This window comes from Capricornis sumatraensis, chromosome 14, assembly GCF_032405125.1.
Source record: "Capricornis sumatraensis isolate serow.1 chromosome 14, serow.2, whole genome shotgun sequence".
Lineage (NCBI taxonomy): Eukaryota > Metazoa > Chordata > Mammalia > Artiodactyla > Bovidae > Capricornis > Capricornis sumatraensis.
In genome coordinates this window covers 82,307,329-82,328,653 of record NC_091082.1, presented here as the reverse complement: position 1 = coordinate 82,328,653, position 21,325 = coordinate 82,307,329, and the positions used below count along the sequence as shown (strand labels likewise).

At 55.7% G+C, this 21,325-nt stretch overlaps 1 protein-coding gene across 1 annotated transcript in view; it reads right to left on the bottom strand.

Moving 5' to 3' along the window:
• PLXNA2 (plexin A2) overlaps positions 1 to 19,183 on the bottom strand; it is a 229,112-nt gene extending 209,929 nt beyond the window's left edge. The window contains exon 1 of the mRNA XM_068986380.1: positions 18,735 to 19,183. The gene's annotated coding sequence lies outside the window, so the exon portion shown is untranslated. The remainder of the gene's footprint in view (positions 1 to 18,734) is intronic.
• Between the last annotated feature and the right edge of the window lie 2,142 nt (positions 19,184 to 21,325).

Sequence of the window (21,325 nt, the reverse complement as noted above, 5' to 3'; positions counted from 1 at the left end):
CAAAGGGAAAAGGGGAGGGAGTGGGGTGGGGAGAGGCAGAATTTCCGACAGAAAATAACAGGACCAGAGGAACAATTTAGACGTCACTGCTGTACCAGCCGCATCTGCTTCATTAATCGAATGTCATTTCCCCCCCCAGACTCGGCTGTTCTGTGAAGCTAAGTGGCTACACCTTGCTCCAGAGCAAGAGAGAGGAGGCGAGGGGAGACGGGAGGAGGAGGAAAACGGGCCTCTGCCTACGTGGCCTCTGGGCCTCTTTTCTGAGAAAGTGAACTAGACGACGTTGTGTTCCCCAGCCCCCACCTCTCTGTGTGCCTCTGAAAGTTGCTCCTCTCACTGTGAGAAGGGAGATACCCTGCTTATCCTTCACGCCATTCTTTTCCACAGGTGGATAAATCTGATCCAGTTTCAAATAACCAAGGAGTAAGTGAAGGGAATGTGGGGGCGTCCCTAACACTGATCAGCAGTTAGGGAAGCACCCAGATTTCAGACGGTGAGGGGGCCAGGCAGGTGCCTCGCATCCCCCGTGAGTGCATGGCAGGGGCATGTTCTCCGGCCCCTAGATGGCACCGTGGGCAAGGTAGGGGGCAGGGGAGGTTCAAGGCTGGGCCCTGGCACGAAAGGCAGGCGTCTCAGGTGTGCCTCCGCTGACACGCACCCAGAAATTCATATGGCAAAGCCTTAATCCCCACGACCTCAGAGCAGGACTGCGTTTGTTGTCAGGGTCTTTATAGAGGTAACTGAATTAAAATTAGATAATTAGGGTGGTGCGTGTGCATTATAAGTCACTTCAGTCATGTCCAACTCTTGGCAACTGCATGGACTGTAGCCCGCCAGACCCCTCTGTCCATGGGATTCTCCAGGCAAGAATGCTGGAGTGGGTTGCCATGCCCTCCTCCAGGGGATCTTCCCCACCCAGGGATCGAACCAACATCTCTTATGTCTCAATGCACCAGTGTCCTTACAAAAAGGGGGCATTTGGGCACAGAAACAGATAGGCTTTGAGGGAAGACGGCCACCTGCAAGCCAAGGAGAGAGTCTGGGACAGCGCCTTCCCTCACAGCCCTGCCCACACCCTGACTTCAGGCCTCCAGGAGGCCGCTAACCCCCCGGTGTCTAAGCCACCCCGGGGTGGTGCTCAGCCACAGCAGTCCTCGCTAACTCCTGTAGCCAGGAGGAGCGATGCACTCCACTGGCTGGGCTTGGGACCTGCTCCTTGAAAGAAAAGGGTGTTTGTGGCGAGGGGGGTGGGTGGAAACCACCACGGGGCCAACACTCCTGGAGATGAAGGCCCCTTCGGGTCTCTGTGAGAACCGGGGGCGGTGAGACGAGCTTCCCTTCTCACCCAGGCAAACACAGGGCCCCTGAGCCCACTTTGGCCCCGACGGGAGTAGAACCTCTCACCTCTCTCGCTGCTCCTGCAGAGAGTTCCGGTCCATCTCGCCTCCCCCGCCCTCTTCTGCTCCAGCCCAGAAGAGTCCACGTGTCGCCTGCCCACCCCAAGGACACTCAGGGATACTCTGTGGCCCCCCGGGAGCCACATCACTCCATTCCCACTGCAGACCCTCCTCCGGCCTGTCCTCCAGGGAGCCCTGCCTCTTCACCCCGGGGAGGGTTGTCTGTTGCTGTTGTTTTTAATTTCTCCCAGGTCTCCCAGTGGGCTCTCCTCGAGCCCTGGAAACCGCACCAGCTCTCCCAGCGCCTTAACAAAACACGCCGTGTTTCTCCTCTCCACTCACAGGCTATCAAACTTTGGAATTGTCTCCCTGCATTATGAAGGGGTTCCAAAGACAGGCGTTGATTTGAAGGGCTGCAGCAGGGAGGGGCTGGGCTCCTTTCTGGGGCGCTGGCTGGGCTGGTTCGGCCAAGTCAAACAAGATTCATTACCCCGGGGGCGGGAGCAGGGAGATACACCGCCTGACCCTGCAGACCTGCCCCATATGTCACGGGCCTGTCAGAGCTCTCCCAGAATTCCCTTTATTATCTAAAGGTCGCCCCCTGGGCAGCACGGAGAGGGGCCCACGGTATAAACCAAACTACAAGAGCCATCAATTTCAAGCAGCTGCCAGCTGGCCACCCCTCCCTGTCCCCCTTCCGTGGGCTCTGCCCTCTTCAACCCCCTCTGGGGGATGGCACAGCCCCGCCTGGCGATGACCACCTCACCCCCTGGGGCAGAAAGAATTTCGGTGACTTAGCGGGGCACTGAGCCTCCAAGCTGTGCCCTAGGAGTATGGCTGCCCTCTGCACTATGGGGTCCCTAGAAAGGTTACCCCACTAGTCCCCGGACTCCAGCTGGACTGTATCCAAACCACCCCAGTGGTGGGGTTGCTCTGTGGGCAGGCCTTTTGAAATCAAAGGACAGGAAGAGGCATTTTCAGGCCCCTTCCCAAGTCTGGCAAAGGAATAAAAGTGGGAATCCAGCTTTGCTAAGTCAAATCCAAATTCATGTTTGAAGACCTCAAAGCTGAAGGGCCATGAATAGTAGGACGATAAAAATTTCCATGATGGCAAAAATAATAAAGAGGAGCAGCTATCACTATTATTATTTATTAACCTTCTGCTGTGTGGCACACTGCTAGATTCTTGGCAAACGCAATGGGTAATTTTACGATTATTCTGCAAGATAGGTATTATTCTCCCCATTTCACAGATGAAAAAAATGGTGGGAGGGTCCTATCTTCTCAGGAGGGTTGAGAAACTAGCATCATTCTGCTAGGAAGCAGAACTTACTGACACCCATGCTTTCCCCACTCTTTCACATCACTGAGATATTTACAAGTTATTTTTCAACCAAATCCTCTTGTCCCTGGTCTGGGGAGACTCGTGAGGATGTTAAACAAGACTTGGCAAGGACTTTAAAGGTCAAGCCTTGAGGTTCCCATTTTATCTGGGTAAGGGAGCAGGGCTGAAAGTGGAGTGGCCAAGACCGAGTTATCTGTTACAAGGTGGAGTCTGGAGGTGCTTTGTGACAAAAGGTTTGCGGGCTGGCAGTCACCTTTCAGAGAAATTCCAAAAGATCTTTCCGAGAGGCCTGGCAGGGTGTCTCCTGCCTTCTCACCCATGCTCACTGTACAAGGGAGAGCAAGGAGCTCTCAGACAGAAATGGGACCCAGAGAGCAGGGCACAGGGCCCGACTAAGGGGTTAGATCTTAAGAAATTACAGTCACTCCACTAATGGCATATTATGCTCCATTACCTGCCATATTTTCAAACAAGAGTGACACACCTCCAGTTCTCAGCAGGGGGGCGGGGGGGGAGTGAGGCTGTTGGGGAGGCAAAAGAGCAAAGAAAGTGAAAACACAAAGCCCTGGACATTCATCTCAGCTCAGGCAGGGGACTGGCCCTACACGCCACTTACTCTCTGGGAAGCGGTCCTGCCTTTCTCCTCTTGAAGAATTTTAACAGCCCCCAGGAGACCCTGGGTGAGAGCACTTGCTGTTTCTCTTGCAGACCCTCCTGCTTTCTGTCCCATGGCAGCCACTGAAAGAGCTCCAGGGACCAGGGGAACTCCCCATCGCTGATTCCTTGTTCTGGCATCAGGGAAAGTGGCCATTAGTGCCAGATCAAGGTGCATTTTTTTAAAATGCTGTTTCCAGAAGCTGGGGTTCCCAAAGTTCAAAAGAGTGGTCCTCTTCACCAGCAACCCTGCACTGCCTCCTTGAAAATGTGCGTGTAAGATAGTCACCTCCAGGCTTCCCACCGGCATCAAGATTGAGCCGAAGACTTCCTGCAAGGTGTGCCTTGTCCTGCTTCATTCCTCGTGCGTCAGAAGACTTCCGTTGACTGACTTTGCCAGGCATATGGCCAAAGCATGATATCCACCCATGGAAACACCCTCCTCGGCTCCCTGCTGTTGCCCAGACAGACCCGGGACTGCTAAGTGCCCAAGTTCAAGTCCTCCCAAGCTGGCTCTTCCGTCTTTCTCTGGCTCTCCTTCCTACCTCTTCCAGAGTGACTCCACTCCTAACGAACTTGTTCATTTGCTGAGTCCCCAAAACACCTCGCACAGTTTTATCTCTGGAATGTCCATCTCCACTTTCTTCTTGGCCTATCCAAACCCTGCCCATCCTTTAGCATTTCAGGAAGCCTCTAGACGCGCACCCGTCTCTTCTCCAAAGTCCATTAGAAATTGCTGTTTCTAGCAGACATTGCACTTCAGTGTCGGCCCTCTTTTTCACGTGACCATGTCCTACCTTCCCACCGAAGCAGAGGTCTTTGACATCTGTGCAGGGTTAGCATTAGGCCTTTGACTCAGGACTGCACGCAGTCTCGGAGAAGGCGATGGCACCCCACTCCAGTACTCTTGCCTGGAAAATCCCATGGACGGAGGAGCCTGGTGGGCTGCAGTCCATAGGGTCGTGAAGAGTCGGACACGACTGAAGCGACTTAGCAGCAGCAGCACCAGCAGCAGCACTCAGTCTGACTTGAGGAGAGCAGGGTAAAGGGGAGGGGATTGCATATGTGCTTCCCTCACCCGCTAGGCTGCTCTAAGCCATGGTGGAATAACACACTTGCCTCAATTATTTGTCATAATTGGTCACTGGGCAGCAGTGAAGAAGAGGGTGAACCATTTGGGAAGGATCCTGGCTGCTGTTCATCTTGGGCCCACTGGGTAATGAGCAAACGTCATTAGCCAGGTGGATAAGGTGGGGAAAAGGATGGAGCAGAGTGGGAACATACCAGCTCTCCTTTGAAGAACACCCCCTACAGACAGGACTGGTGCAGGAAAAGCCTTGGCAAGAGAGTGCCAAAGCCATGAGTCATACATACACTATCGTCGACCACATTCAGAAATACACACTCATGAGTGGCCAGCAGACAGTGTAGCGTGATCAGCAGCAGAGGGGGTGTGGTGAGACTCCCCCCGCCGGAAGGTTTCGGAGGAGGACTCTCCTATGAGGAAGTCAAGCTCACCGTGACACATGGCAGCAGACGCAGAGGGAAGGCTATGGTAGGATGTGAGTGTGTGCTGAGTCACTTCAGTCCTGTCTGACTCTTTGTGACCCCATGAATCGTAGCCCACCAGGCTCCTCTGTCCATGGGATTCTCCAGGCAAGAATACTGGAGTGGGTTGCCATGCCTTCCTCCAGGGGAATCTTCCCAAACCAGGGATGGAAACTTCGGCTCCTGCAGCTCCTGCATTAGCAAGCAGATTCTTTACCACTGAGCCACCCAGGAAGCCCTTTGGAAGTAGACCTGGGTGCAAGTCTTGCTCTACCACTTACTAGTTCAGTGACCTTGAACATGTTATTTAACCTTTTGGAGTCTGAGTTTCCTTAACTGTAAAAGGATACCTCACAGGGTTGTGGTGAGAATCAATGAGAAAATAGACGAGGTGTTTTGCAAACGCTACGGTTTTGAATAAACACCAATTACTCTTGTTTCTGTTTTTGGAGAAACACTTGCAAGGGCATCATCTCCTTGGCAACAATGGCTGCCCTGGGTGATGGCGACGAAAAGGAAGCCTTGGCCTCACGCAGGTGATGGGGTGGTTCTTGTGCGTGGAGCTTGGGGACCCAGGCCTCTGGGGAGGACCTGGGTGCTGCTGGTACCTAGTAGCCATTACTCCAGCCCTTGGGCCCCACGCTGCCCTGGGCCTCACCCCCTCCTCTCAGGGCCCTGAGAGAGATTTAAGGGCCCCTTTTGGGCTCTGGGTGATTCACCAAGCTGCCCCTGGCAGGAGAGGGGAAGAGAGGACAGCTGGTCTACAGGAGGAAGGAGAGATGCTGAGAGCTGCTTGACCGGGCTGAGCTCCACATTCTGGGGGGGCTCTTCCCATGCTTGGGATATGGTCAGCACAATGGATGGAACCCCCCTCCAGTATCTCCTCTGCCTCTCCTTCTTTCCCGGGCTTTTCTGAACCAACAGCTGCCTTTGAATAAAAAGCTGTAACTCCTTTTTGTGAGGAAGCTTCTTAAGCAGGCTCTGTCCCAACCCTGTCCCTCCCCACCTTCAGCTTCTATTATTTTACTCTCTTTGTCTGAGGCTCTGAGCTCTTGGCAGAAAAGATCCCGAGCTGTCAAGCAGCTTCTCTTAAGTAACAGGCGCACTCAGGCTCACACGGAGGAGGGGAACCGCGGCGGCGCTGGATAAAGGAGACACGTGGACACGGCGGGGCCAGGGACACTCTGGGCAGAGATGTGCTCACTTATGGGGCTTGCCTGTGCCAGACGCACTCGGCCTGGAGGACCCTGAGCACCTGGGTGAGCGGGGAGGGGAGAAGAGGCTTTTGAGGCCCTACAGCGGTGAGCAAAAGTGAAGGGCACAGTTATAGGGCAAGCTGGCCACGGCCGGGGAGAAGTTTGTGCCGGAGGGGAGAGAGGGAAACACAGGCCGGGGCAGCACGGGGCCACCTGGGCCGGAGATGAGAGGGCTTTTCCAGGGAGGATCTGGCCCCCGATGATGAATGGGGTGTGAGAGAGGAGCCTGGAAAAGGGTAAACAGCCAGGAGGGAAGCGAGAGGGAGGGAGGCGGGGGCAGAAAGAATGTTGAGGTCAAAGAGCAAAGAAAACGCTCCTGGAGTGATTAATTCAAGATCTAGCAGGCAGCCGTCAGGAGCCACATGTGCTCAGGACATGCTAGGCCCCGCCTCCCCGCCCAAGGCCCCGCCTCCCCGCCCGAGGCCCCGCCCAGGTGCCCGCAAGTCTATTTTCCCCAGACCCACTCCACACCCTCTGGCAAACCTTCCTTTCCATTTGTCCTGAGTCTCCAAGGGACCCCACTGTAGTATAAACTAGCATTTGTGTAGCGATCTTATAGCTAACTAATAATTTCACCTACACTGAGTGCCAAAGAATTCGAATTCTGGTACTGGAGAAGGCTCTTGAGAGTCCCTTGGACTGCAAGGAGATCAAACCAGTCAATCCTAAAGGAAATCAACCCTGAATTTTCACTGGAAGGACTGATGCTGAAGCTGCAGCTCCAGTACTTTGGCTGATGTGAAGAGACGACTCATTGGAAAAGACCCTGATTCTGGGAAAGATTGAAGGTGGGAGAAGAAGGGGGTGACAGAGGACAGGTGGTTAGATGGCACCACCGGCTCAGTGGACATGAGTTTGAACAAGCTCCAGGAGATAGTGAAGGACAGGGAATCATGGGGTTGCAAAAAGTTGGACACGACTGAGTGCACAACAACATCCTGTTAACGCACCGCTCATGCAAGCCCGTGGAGAGAGGAGCATCAGCGTAACCACTTCACAGACATAGGCAGACCTGAGGCGAAATATTCTGGAGAAAGCACTGATCTGAAAGTGGGCCTTGGACGTGATCCTGGAGTTACATCCCTCTCCTGCTGCTCTGCTGCCTGGAGTGAGAGGTGCCACCAAGTGATACCAGCAAGGACAGACCCCCGACTCTGGAGGTCAGTTTCCCTGCACCAGGCAGGCTCTGGCCACACCCAGCACACACTGTCACCAGTCTTCCGGAATGGGCGTGCAGTGTAAGGAGCGCAAGTCAGACCTGTGTTCGTGGGGGCAACCTGTGAGAGAGGAAGAGGCTTGGCTAGGAGCCCTCCACCCAATGCCACTTGGCTCCTGTCCAGTCCCGGGGAGCAGCCGAGGACTGGAGATGGCTCAAGGGCTAGCGCAGGTATGGCAGGTGAGAAGAATCCAGAAATACGGCTTTGCAGGCAAAGAGGCTGGGGTGCCAAAGTCCCCTCCCCACCCGACCTGCTCTTATCTGTGGGGGAGAAAACCTATACTTGCCATCTCCCCTGCTAAGACCCTTGCTTCCGCAGTCCCAGCAGCTGGCCCGAGATCGCAGGCAGCCCCTACCTGCCTCTGACTGCCCTGTCTTTTCCAGCTCTCTACCCTGGCTCCACATGCTCTGAGTCCCAGCCCTGGCAGATCACTGATTAATTCAGGGCTGTTTAATAACCCTTCTATTTCGATGAAACAAGCTGTCTCGTTTTCTTTATTTTTAACACCGACTTTCGTTTCTTTGCTAAGCATCTTACTGTCATTTAAATTTCTCTGTCTCCAACCAAGCTGATAATAGACTGGAGTGAGCAGCTGCTTCCGTCCTGTTTATGACAGTGATTAGAAGTTAGAGCTGTGCAGGCAGAGAGCTGACCACGCACATGGCTCTACCCCTGCTTGTAGACAGAGGGCTCACTCGGACACGATTAGGACAATTCCGGCTCCAGGAGAGGCCAGGGCTTATCCCAGTCCTCCAGCCTTCCTGGCACCCTGCTCCGAGGGGAGTTTGGGGTGGGGGTGAAGGTGTGAGAACCGACTCTGTTTACTGTGGAATTTAGGCCAGCAGCTGCGAGTCATTCTCACGGACCTGATACCCAACCTCACTTCTCAAAGGAGCCTTTTCCTGCATTGAATTCCCCGAGCAGCAAACAGAAAGACCCACGGTGAGAGCGCTGGGGTGTGAGTGAGGACTTCGGCCATCACCTCTTCTACCTTGCTGCTGCACAGGAGACCTGGTCATCTCCTTCCAACCTCTGCTTGAATCCCCCACGTGGATGCAGAGTTCCTTCCCTCCCTGGATCACATGACTGGCTGATTTCTCTCTCCTGTGTTCCCACAACACTTAATTTGTGCAACTATTATTTGCTCGTGTTCCCCTTTTTCCCTTGCCACAGCGGGAGCTCCTCAAGAGCCAGGACAGTGCCTTACCTCCCTCACATGATACCCGCCACATAGCAGGTATTTGATAAACATTTGTACAAAGTTAATTACGTTGTGCCAACTTCAGCCTCCTTGCAAGTAATGCAAAAAAAAAAACAAAAAAAAAACACAAAAACCCAAAACCTTTCTCCTGCCTGGGCAGGCTCCTGGGGAGGTGGCCTGTCTGTCCCTACCTGGACAGGTGTTCTCTGCTTCCTGTCCTCAGGCCAGAGGCCACTGCTTCCTCAGAAGACAGGGCCTTGCTTGTCCCTCCAGGCCCAGAGTGACTACAGGGCTGGTGGAAGCCTTGGCCCGGGAGGCTGGGGGCTCGTGGCAGGAGTCAGTCAGGTGGCCTGGGCCAGGTCCGCCGGATCCCAGCCCCGCCTCCTGTGGCCTTCAGGCCCACCATGGCCGCCTGAGAAAGCTCGCAGGTGCGAGCTGGGCAAACCCGGCCAGCCCCGGCTCCCTCCTCCCGTTCCGGCAGTCTCCCAGCCAGCTCCGTCTGCAGACAGCTGCTCGGGTCATTGTCTCAGCCTCTCCAAGCTGTGAATGCCGAGTCTATAGAGACCGCCATGCAAACAGTGCCCACACTGCCTCTGGGGAGGGAGGGGAGAGCTGAGCTTTGCCAGGGCCATTGACTCTGCAAATAGCAAGGCCTGCTGTGGATGGGGGAAAGCTTGCTGGAGTCTTTAACAGGGGGGAGCGGTTTCTCCACACACTGCCCTGTGCCACAGAGAAGCGCGGGGGTGCCCGAGGGCTGGCGGACTGGCAGGGCAGGGGAGAGGTCTGGCCTCGGGGACACCTGCTCAAACCCAAGAAAGAGAGACGTGGTGGGGCACAGGGTCGAGGCATGAGAGGCTGGAAAGAGAAGTTCCCACACAGGCAGGTGGAGATGTGTGCTGGGCCTGGCTGGGGCAGACGGACCTCCTCACTTTCTCCACAGCTCGACTGGCCGGGCTGGGTGACAACCCGCTTCCCCAGGCTGGACTCAGCTTCTGCATCTATTGTGTGGACCAGGGGAAAAGTTGCTATCAAACACTAGACGTTTCTCAAGTGTTCTACGTATAACACCTATTCTCTTGCAATGCAAGTGGTTTTCTTCATAACATTCTGGAAAAGAAACCCAAGGCACCTTGTCACCCTCGTTTTCCACCTCTGGCTCTTGGGCAGTGCTGCGGAAGGCACGGGGCTCCCTCTGCTTGCATCCACCCTCCCGTGCTGTTTCCAACTAGGGGCCAGGCTCTGCACTGAAGCAGGGAGGGCTGGGTGGAGGGAGCTTCTTGGGCTAGTAGAAGACAGCTTCTCCCCCGACATCCTGCTACGTTCTGCCCAGGGATCTAGTTCCTGGGCCCCAGGGTCTAGCTTGGGCCCTGGCCCCAGTGTCTGCAAGTGCTTTACATGCTGCGTCCATCCCATTCATATCCACGCTTCTAGGAGCTCTCTCTGCAGACCAATGTAAGCTGGTTGCAGGCAGGCAGCGAGGAGCCTGGGAACTCTGCCCTTTGCCCTTCATTGGAGGCTGACTCCCAGGAAAATGCCAGCGTGTCAGTTCTGTGACAGTATCCTAAATCTCTGCTCTTAGATGTGAAGACATCAAAGCCCCAAGGGTAGCAAATTCGGAATTCAAACTCCATCCCCACGGCTTAGTGCTAACCCAGAGCCACACGTATGACCTGGGTGCCAGGATCACCGTGGGTTTTGTCCTCAGTTTCCAGTCTCCACTGAGCCTTAAGCTCTTCATCTATTTCTCTATATAAAAATCTTTAGCACACAGATTTTCTTTAAATAAAATCTTATTTTTATCAGAAAATTCCAAACAAATTTCAGAGAGAGAGGGTGGGAGGGGAAAACAATCTCTAGCTTGGCCGTATTTCTGCTCTAACTTTTAGAATTATTTTGCACGTTGCGACAATTGTTGTTTTTCCAAATCCCTTAACATTATCTTCCCATGCCCAGCTCCAGAAACAAAGGCAAGTGAGGGTGCTCAGAGAGTCAGGGAAAGAATTCATCCCCACTATACAGATGAAGAAACCGAGGTGCTGCGTGAGGGGCAGGAGGCCATACTCCCAGAGTGTCTTGGGGCTCCCTCGTATCTCCCTCTTTGACCGGGGAGCAAATGGAGGGTGAGCATTAGTCAACAGGTGAGAAAGCTTTCAGGAAGATGGAAGAGCCACAAGTGTGAAGGCAGGCCCTTTGTTCTCATGCATCAGGACCCTAACCTGACACTAGCCTCTTCCTGACCATCTGTTCAGACCCCCCTTAGCTGCTCTCAGCATCTTGAAGACGGGTGCCAGGTGTGACTTCCCAGTTTCACAAATTGTTCCCATGGTTTTCTCAAAGCATCTCACAGCTAGGTTCTTGGGCCCAGAACCTTCAGGGCTTCACACGCTGGGGGTCACTCGGAATGGGGCGTTAGACTTGAATTCTGTTAATTTCCGGATAAACCTCAGGGGGTGTTTGCCTGGCTGAAACCCTAGTGGTTGTGGGTTTTAATTTCACAGAGTCAAGGGACTTGCCAAGAAGGTCTGGGTGGCTGAGGTGAGAGTAGGGGACCAGTCCTTTCAGGGGCTTGTGAAACCCTGACTGCCTCTCTCCTGGAAAAATCACCAGCCTCCAGCGTGGAGCAGGGGCTCAGACCCTGCGGGGCTGGCTGACGTGGGGTCCCAGGGCTGGGCGCAGCGGTGGAGCCTGGCCCTCCCGCCTGGCTTTGGCCAAGGGCTTCCACTGAGAACCCCGAGTTCAGAAAACAGCCTCTTCTCCCTCAGGTATCTTTGTAGCTCAGGAAAAAAGAAAGGGAAGCTGCAGTGGTGGGGGGGCGATGGGGGGGCGGTGGGGGGCGGTCAGGGGAGGTGGGAGGTCAGAGGCCAACGTAATATTTACCCAGCCCAGCTGAGGGCTTTCGCTTTCACGGAGCAGGAAACCGCTTCAAAGCGGCAATGTTCCCTCGTGTTGCTTCTGCCTGCCCGCTGGCCCTCCTGCCTCCACGGGGCAGTCAGGGCTCTCTCACCCAGCCCTTCCTCTGCTCCTGAACCTTCCACCCGTGGCCTCTTCAAGGCAGGAACCCTCTGCCCTGCCTCCTGCCCAGAGAGGTGCCATGACTTGTCCATGGTTGTACAGCGATGACCACACCTGGGCGCTCCAGCCTTAGGCCTTGGACCTCTCGTCTTTCCTCTGAGTCAGTCATCTGTCACTTGGGGACGCAGGGCAGGCACTGGGGTTACAATTCCTCACCTGAAGCCTCTATACCATCTACCACCAGAGCACCAAGAGGAAACTGAGGCCAAAGAAGCTCCTGGAGCCTCGAATTCAGTGGTTCTTTACATCGGGTGGGGTTGGGGAGAGTGCTTACAAATTCCTTCTCTTCAGAAATACATACACACACATGCACACACATACACGTATTTCTCAAAAGCATAGACTTTTAAAGGTTTCAAAGGCCTCTTAAAGTCCAAGCACGCCCCCTGGTTCTGTCCATCCCAGGCCCGAGCCTCCCTGCACCCCAAATCTGATCTGGACACGTCAAGGTACAAGCAGAACACTGCCCTCCATTATGGGATTAGAGAAAGTTTTTAGGTTGAAGTGAGATCCGCCTGCTTGTAACCTCCCTCCCTTAATCGTCCTGGCATTCTCTGTGGACAGAACTTTTAAAGGAGAGTCCTCCAGGAGGCAGTCAGAAGGCAGAGATGGCTCTTGGAGGGGGCTTTCCTGCTCAGCCAAGGTGAGGGGGGGAAATCCGAATATATTTTCTCTGGGTTCCCTTTAATGGGTTCCTTCAGACCAAAGTGCGTGCACTAACAGCAGGATTCTGGACACTTCAACGTGAATACAGATGAGTAACAACATTTCCTGATGAAGCACAGTGGAGTCCAAGCTGCCAGCGCCAGGAGACCGGAAAGGGATGCAATTTACATAGAGTACACAGTGCAAAGCCCTTGGGAGGGTGCTACATGGAGATCTCGCCCTAGGATGTTGACTAATAGAAGACAACTATAGTGGTGTCAGTTTAAAATCCGTGGAGGGGGGAAAAAAAAGGCTGGGGTAGCTCTGACAGGCTGAGGAAGGGGAGAGGGTGAGAGGGAACTGTGAGGTTTTCGGGCATCGCAGTCTCCCTCCCGGAAAACCTGCACCTTCCACTGGTAAGAGCAAAGGGGAAACTTCTGCACCTCCACTCCCTCTGATTCCCTAGCATACTGTTAATTCCATTCTGCCTTTACTTTCCTATTGAAATTCTGGGAGGGGAGGTTCATTTTCCCTCCCCGCAGGATGCTGTAGTGTCTTGAAGGTAGGGTCAGTTATAGTTTTGTCTTGGTCCTGGGTGTTACACATTCCTGGCACTGCCTAAATGATCAATTTCTACTTGATTAAACCTAAGTGGGTTCCGATTCCAGGTTTCATTGTCTTTCTGTCTTGGTTCAGCATAAGGGCAATGATTCTCACGTGGAGATTGCACTCGGAGTTTGTTGAGCTACTCCACTCCTCTTTCTCCTATCCCTCCCCATCCCTCCACATGCAAACTAGAAACCGAGGTGGGAAGACAGGGTTGTAAATGCAAAGATAAAAAAAGTTTAACTCCCCAGACAGCATGGAGAAGAAGTGAAGGTGCCTTAGTCAGGGCCTCCGCCCCATCTCTCAAAGCTGCAGAAAGAACACATGCTTTTGTTGGGGCGGGGGGACAGGCAGAGCAGGGGGGATAATCCACTGGCCCTGGGAGCTTTCCCCCACTTCCTTCTCCAAGACAAGCTGAACTCTTCAAGGGTGACTCCACTGCCTTTTATCTCTCATACCGAAAGCAATTTTAGCCAAGGGAAAGCAGGATTAGACTTTCATAACATGATACATTTATCTTGTTTTTCTTTTTTCCTTGCTCTCCTCCCTCCCCTCCCTCTTTGACCCCAGGTAAACGTGAGCCAAATGGGGCGCCAAGATTAAATATCAGAGGACACCATCAGATCCTAAGAGATGCTCCTTTCTGGCCCACTGCCATCCCCAAACTTTTAATATCTTCCCCACCCCCATCAGATGGTTACTGTCTGTTCAGATGAGAAAAGCCTCTGGACCCTGTTCTCTCCATATTGTCCTCTGCTGAAATGAAAGGGGGAATTATAATTCGGAGAAAGGCTCCCACAGAGAGTATGAAGACAAAGATAAAATCACTGATACAATGCTGACATGCGTTCAGCTCCTGAAAGGTCTCTTTTAAAAAGTCTCCTCGGGAGCAGTCTTGCCACCACCTGAGACTGTTTGGAAAATGCACGTTTAGGGGGGCTGGGAGAAGAGGAAGGCCTGTGAAGGCACCTTGGGGTTGGGCCAAAAACTTGCATCGCTGATAAAGAGAGGCTAGAGCCTCTTCGTGGCGGGGCCAGCTGGCGGCCAGGACTGCTTGAGAACGCCTGCCCACCCCCCGGCCCCCAGACGCATCCTGCCAACCCGGCAGGCCCCTCCCGGAGCGGCTTCCCCACCCTGGCCCGCCTCTTAATGCCACAGGCGCCCTGTCCTGCTCCCCTGCCACCAGACGGGGCCCAGACATCCCACCGGCAACGGGACCCTACCAGTTGTGGTCTCAGAACAGTGACAGCTGGGAGTTTCTAATATATCTTAACTATATTTTTCCCTTCTCCTAAAACAAAACAAACAACAAAAACAAATCAGAAAACACACACACACAAAAACCCTCTACAAAAGCCACTGTTTACGGCCCAGATTGGTTTTCAAGCGCCCCCTCTAGTGGAGAGAACCTGCAGCTTCGGTTTCCCAGTTCAGCCCCCTGAGGGCCTGGGAGGACCCAAGCGTCTTTCTGCCCCGCCCTTCCCCCCCCCCCCCCCCCCCCGCGGTTGTCCCTGAGTTTGCTCTCAGCGCTTCCCGCCCCTCTTTCACCGTCAGGCTCTCTGTCCACTGTCACCCGCCTCCCTCGGCCTGTCTGCGGCTGCTCCTGCATCTTGGCTTGGGTCTCAGCACGTGCGCCTGGCACGCCTCTGTCTTGGTGTGCATCTCTGGTCGGTCTGCTGGGTTCCCTCCCCGCCTAGTTCAGGGCTCCAGGTCTGGCGAGAGGGAAATGCTTTGACCAAGCCTTGGAGCAAGTGGTCTGTCTCTGAGGGCCAAGGCAGGGACTCCTCACCCAACTCAGGCGTTTCCCAGAGGGGAGGGAACCCAGCCTCACGCGCGCTCCCTAGCAAACCTGGCACCCCCACGGGGCTGATGTGCAGGTGTGAAGCAGTCTGTAGCCTGAGCTTGGAGCTCCGGCCTTGGAGGCCCGCGTGAACCCAATGTGCCCCCTCCATCCACTCTCCCCACCATCCCGCCAGCATCCCCGTGGGGCAGCCTGCTGCCAGGCCAACAGCTGGCAGAGCCCCAGGGAGGGGCCAGCCAGCAGGGGTTGGGAGGAGGATGCTGGTGCCAGAGGAGGGGGTTAGAGAAAAGGGTTAGTGGGAGCCCGGGCTGAGCCGGGGGCCGAGGGGAGACAGGGCGGACGGCCTGCGGTGAGGAGAGCGGGGCACAGGGCACACCCCCACCCTGCAGGAGACAGGACCAGGCCAGGGCAGGGGCCAACGCTGAGCCCACGGCGGGAGCAGGAGGCCCTGCGCTGCGGGGCCCTTTCTCTCCTCTCCCCGCCTCCCCTCTTCCTCTGCCCTTACACTTTCCCAGGAGGGACCAGGCTCCCCAACAAAGAACTTTCTGGCCTCTGTTTCTGCCCTGGAATCCCAGATAGAAGAGGAGAAGTTCCCTATGCCCCAAAGGCCAGGAAACGGAGGCCTGGAGAGGCTGAGGGCTACGCCCAGGGAGAAAGGGGGTGTCCAGCTTTTACCTTCATCCCTCCTGGCCCTTGGGACCGGCTGTTTGACCCCCTCCCCCCATCCCCAGGAAGAACAGCCTTTCTCTGTCTCCACAGGGCTCACCTTTAGAAACAACCAGACAAGAAGGGAACACCCCCCCCCCCCACCCCTCATTTACTCTAAGCAGGCATGAAATCTTTGTAACTAAGTGGAAAAAAAATAAAAAACTGTTTCCCATAAGGGAATCGGTTCCGTTCATTATTGTTGGAACTGAGCATCTGCGAAGGGGAGAAAGATGCGCTTAGAATGAATTGATAGCAGACTGGCCCTGGGCGAGGGCGGCAGCGCTTGGGGGTGGCTGTGTCCACGAGCTCTAAAACTATAGCACCTCAAAGCCTGCTCCTGCCAGTTTCCCTGTTGACCAGCCTGACTTATTTGTAGTTCACAGACTCCAGTAACACGATGCTCCGGTCTCTTTATGATCAGAACAGGGCGGGGTGGGGGGGGGGCGTGGGCTGAGGGCTTGGCTTGGGGCGTCTCTCTTCCCCTCGGCTGTGATGGACACAGATGATACTGGCCCCCCCACCCCCGTCTGCGTGTGTGGAGACAGCTGTGTGGCAACGCAGGGAGACAGCTGGGGCGGAGAGTGGGGTGGGGGAAGGATATTGTTCCTGGAGACAGAAATTGCCTCCCCCTGCCCCAAAGCCCAGAGCTTGGAGAGGCAGCCGTAGCAGAGGAGGCAGGACAGAGACTAGAAACCCCCCCAACAGTGACAACTCCAGCGCCATAAATATTTCATGGCACCTGAACTGGCGAGTTGAGGCTGCTGCCAGCTGCCGCCGTGTCTATTTAACTATGTCACTGGCCTCCCATCCTGCTCATGTGTTTCCTTGTAATGTGCCCATGAAATAAAGATGAACAGAATCACCAGAAGGATCTGGAAGTGGGCAAGGAGCCTGGTAGAGAAGTAGCTGTTCTTCAAGGGGTGTCTCTGGAACCTCATGTTAAGCTCAGACTCCACCACAACAGCTGGAGAACTTTTGCATCTGACATGCCTGCAGCTCTGATGGTCTAGAGGCTGGAGGGGGCAGATGTTCCCTGGCGCTCTGGGGACAGGGGTAGGTGTTCAGGGCAGATCTGAAAGCAGGGCCACCAACCTTGTAATTGCATCGTTTCTTTGGGGGTGATGGGACACCACCATTTACTCTTCATTTAGCCTAGGGCTGCAAGGCCAACCAGTCCCCCTGTCTGGCACCAGGCTATGAGTGACCATGGTCCTTACATCCTGTCAAAGAGAAGGGCCAGGAATCCCCTTGCCAGACTCGCGGCCCTTCCCACTCTCCATCACTTCCCACCTTGACGCTCCTCAGCCGCGTCTCCATTGCACAGCGTTCTACATGTCACTTCCATTTAGCTGCTCTGCAAGCCAATCTGCCCCATCCTAATACGATTTGCTGAGGACAGCGAGGGAGCAGAGAGGGCAGCCCACCCTGCCCTGCCGTTATCAGCGGTGCCCGGAGAGGGCTGGCTGGAGGGCTGAGCGGAACCACTCTTTCAGGTGACGCTGGCAGCCGGCGAGGCTCTGGGATGAGGAAGGGTGGGTGGAAGCAGAGATGCCAGGTGGAAGAAGGGGAAAAGCAAAACCTCACCAGGGCATCTTGGCAGATGGCTCTTAGTTTACCCACCTTTCCTCTGGACCCCTTCCCCACAGACCTAGGTAATTACTTCAAAAGGTACTAGATGGGGATGACGGGAAAGTTAATGAATTCTCTTCTTGCCAGGAGGTCACGGGAGAGAGAGCTGCTAGCAACTCCTGGAGCATTCTGGGGTGACTGCACGAAAGTTGTGCATTTCAACTGGGAAGAGCTGAATTCTTCCAGCCAGAGCTATCTCTTTCCCGGGCTCTGTCGCTCTGGGGAAGGCCCCAGAGCCCAAAGCCTGCCCAGAGGGAAGAGTGAAGCTTCAAGGTCTGGGAAAGAAGCCCAGCGAGACAGGAGCCTACTATTGTGTGCGGTGGGGGTGGAGGCTGAGCTGAACCTGACTCCCAGCTCCCAGAAGGTCCAACCCTGCCCAGCCCAGATACTCATCCTCATGTGCCGCTCATAACCCTGTCCACTGTGCTCAGGGAGAGAAGGAAGGGGATTGAGTGGGTTCCCAGATCTCTGTAGGTTCCTCCAAGCTGCTGGGTCCCCAAGCCACCACCTCGAGCTGGTCCTGTCTTGTGTCCCGTGTCTACCCACTGCTAGGATATGCCACGCTTGCCCTAGGATCTTAGATTCTTACAGGAGACTGATGATATTTCCTCTACCCACTTCATAGGGCTCTCGTTTCTAGAAACAGCTGACTCCCTCCAACTCCATCCCTCTGAGTAGGTAGCTCAGATGAGTCTGAGTAGGTAGCTCTTTACTAGAACAAGAATCATGCCAAACAGGTGGACATTCGTCAGGGGCCTGGGATGGTAGTTTCGGGATGGCTCTCTCTGTCTGACCATCCAGACCATGATTAACCTATGTATAGAGATTACCTGTGGGATGGAGAAATAGGGCTAGAATTTTCTAAGATCCCTACATCACTTGTGGGGTGGGGCAGGAAGAAGCCTAAGGAGAGAAATATCCTAAAGTGGCTTATAAGGGGCCTCTCAGACCCGAAATAAGCTCATCCTTCAGCCCCCGACCCTCTCCTGCAGCTCAGACCTGGGGGGGGGGGGGTGGAGGTGATGGGCGCTTCACCGCCAGGGCGCCCAGAGCACTTGTCCCATTCCGTGCCTTGGACTCCCTCCCTGAGCCTCGGGAAGCTACGCCTAGGATTCCTGAGTCCCCTGCTCCGAAGAACCGCCAGTGGCCTCCAGGGTCTCTGGGCTCCAGACTGAACGCCGCCCTCCCCCCCGCCCCCAGTCGAGCGGCGGCCACCGTGGACCCGGCTTTCCTGCGGGTGCGGTGTCCGGGTAGGCCCGCTTGGGGCTGCAGCTCTCGGGACAGACCCGCCACCCCCGCGCTGCCCGGAGCCGCAGCTCGCCGGCAGGTGCGCCGTGGAGGCGCGCGGAGGAGCGCCGCCCGCCAGCAGCAGGTCGGGGAAGCGGGGCGCCGGCGGGGAAGCGGAGAGGGAGGCGGCCGCACCGAGTGAAGCCCGCACACACGCGCGCGCGCGCGCGGGCGCCGCGCTCCGGCCCGCGAAAGTGGCCGGCCCGGCGCGGGGACTCGCCGGCTGCAGCCGAGCCCGGGCGCTCGGGGCTGGGACCCCGCGGAGGCGGGGCGCCGGGGAAGCCGCCGCGGGGCGAGCGCGCTTCGGGAGGATCGGGCGGCGGGCAGGCGCCGCGGACTCCGAGCGCCCTGCCTCGGGCGCCGCTTACCCAGCTCGGAGATGTCGGTCTGTCCTTCCGTCCCCGGTCCGACCGCTTCGGCCGCCGGCTACCGAGGCCGGCGCGCTGCCTGCTCCTCCGGCTGCCCACGGCTCGCGATCACGCGGGCGACCGCATCCACATGGAGTCCAAATTCATTAAAATCCACGTCAAGCCACCAGCCACTTATCTGTATTCCTGAAGTGGCCCCTCGGTCTCCGGCCCGCGAGCCCCTCCGTCCTCCGCCGCCCGGTGGCAGCCCCGCCGGGCGCGGTGGCCGGCTCGCGGGGAGAACCGGGAGGCGCCGAGGGGGCGTAGTGGGGACGGCGGCGGTGGTGGTGGCTGGCGGTGGTCTCTCCTTGGGAAGCAGCAGAGCCCCGGCTGTCTTCAGATTTTTTCCAGCGCGACTTTCCGGGCTCCTCTGACATCAGCAATCGCGGCGCTTCCTTCCCTTCTCGCTCCCCGGGTTCGTTCACAGTCCCATTTCCTCCGGGAACCTGGCTCTCCGGAGCTATTTCGAGGTTGGCTCCGCTCGCTCCGGCAGCCCCCGGGCTCCCCACGGCTCCCGAGCTCGCGCGGGGTCCCTGTCTGGATCGCGGGGTCCCTGTGTCTGGATCGCCTGCCCTCTCGGCTGAAAAATTCCCAGCAACTGCGTTCGGCCGCGCTCCCGCTCCAGTCTGGCGCGGACGGCGCTGCGCCCGGCGGCTCGGCTCCCGCGGCGGCGGCGGCGGCGGCGGCAGGGCCCTGAGCGCCGGCCCCCCTATATTACCAGGCGGCTCATTATCATAGAGGCCGCGCGCCTTAACCCCCTCCCTGCCGGCCGCGCCCGCCCGGACGGGGGCCGCGCCCGCCGCTGGCACCGCCCTCTGCAGCCAGCCCCCTGCCCCTTCCCCACCCCCCCGCCACCCCCCTCTCCACCCCCACCCCCGGACCTCCTCCTCCGCCAGCTGTCAACAAAGGACAACCAGCTTGGGCCGGGGGAGGCCGCCCCGCTGTCTGCTCGGCGCCCAACTCCAGCCCGGACCCGCCAGCCACCTTAAGTGGCCAAAGCGGGATTGCTTTGGGGGAAGGGGGGTGCGGGGGGTGGGCACGCCAATCGTGCTGGGGTCTGGGAATTCGGGTGGGGGCCTCGCCGAGCCCCGCGGGGCGTGGGGAGCTCAGGACTGAAGCGGAGTGGGTGGGTGAGGTCAGTGGGGACGTGGGCACAACCCCCCCCCCCCGCGCCAGCATCACCTGTCACCGCGCGCATACTGCACAGCCCCTCTTCGTCTTTAATTTGAGAGGTGCGTTGGGGGGACCAACCTTTGGCTGATGAGGTTAAGAAGGGGGCTCTCGGAATTTGTGCAAGCAGATTCCGTCTGCTCGTGAATCTCAGAAAGCCAACAAGCTGTCAAATGAGGTTTGAAGTTTTTTTTTTTTTTTAATTACCATTTTTATTATGTGAAGACGAGCCTTGCTCTGAATTGCAAGTTTTGGACTCTGGTTAGAGACCCTGGGCATCTGACAAGTGAGGGAGGCTGAGACCAGCTGGGAGCTTTCTATGTCCAGACCCAGGAAGCCTCCCTGGTAGGGGAATCAGAGAGGTAGCGGTACAATAACTTGTTTTAATACACTAAGGTGAGAGGCGCCTGGATTCCGGATGGCAGTGCCTCGGTGCCTTAACTTGCTTGCTTCCACGTCCTGTAGAATCTCGGTTCCCCCGCAGCCTCTGCACGCGGTTTTGCGAAACAGGCCTGCGAGCTGGACCCCAGCGACTTCGCAGGATCTGCCTAGTCCCTGTTGGCGATCAGAGCACACGCGAGTTTACTCAATACGTCCGAGTATTCCGATAAGCTCCGTCTACTGCCCTCTCGTGGCCACAGGCCTCAGTGGTATAAAGAAAAGAGAAGGGGGGGGGGAAAAAAAATCACAAGAAACCCTAAAAGAAATCACACGTAATTCTTAGCGCAGCAGGGGCCTTAAAGAACAAAAAAAAAAAAAGAGAGAGAGAGAGAGAAATAAATGTAGACTCACCTGTTACGTTGTGCAATCACCCCTTGAATTAAGTAAAATATTCTGGGGGAAATGTAATATTTACTTCATCCACAGAAATTAGCTCATTTCTCAAAAGTTCTTTTCTCACTGTTAATTAGCTGAAATTTATCTTCTTGTGACTTTCACTGGTTATTCTTTGTAATGTCCTGTGCAGCTACAAAGAATTTGTTTAAGCTGTCTTTCCTGATCCATACCTGCTCTTTTCTTTGAACTTCTTTAGTATTTATTGTTGGTAGTCCTCCAGGCAATTATCATAAGTTACTCTATGTTATTATTTATTTCTCTTCATAAGTTGGTCTTGTCTCTCCATCCAGACAGCCTTGCCTACTGTCTTAACTTTGGTTTGACTGAATATAAACCACAATTTATTAAGGAATATGATTTGAAGAAGATGCTAGAAGATTTTGGAAAATGTCTTTATTTGTTTGATACATGGAGCATGGGTCTGGTAAGCTCAACCCAGGATAGGCAGTGGTAGGCTTGGAAATACCTAACTGATAAAGCTTGAAGCTGAAAATTAGGACCTTCTGGTTCTCTAATGAAGTGCGCGTGACTCTGGAGGAGGTTCC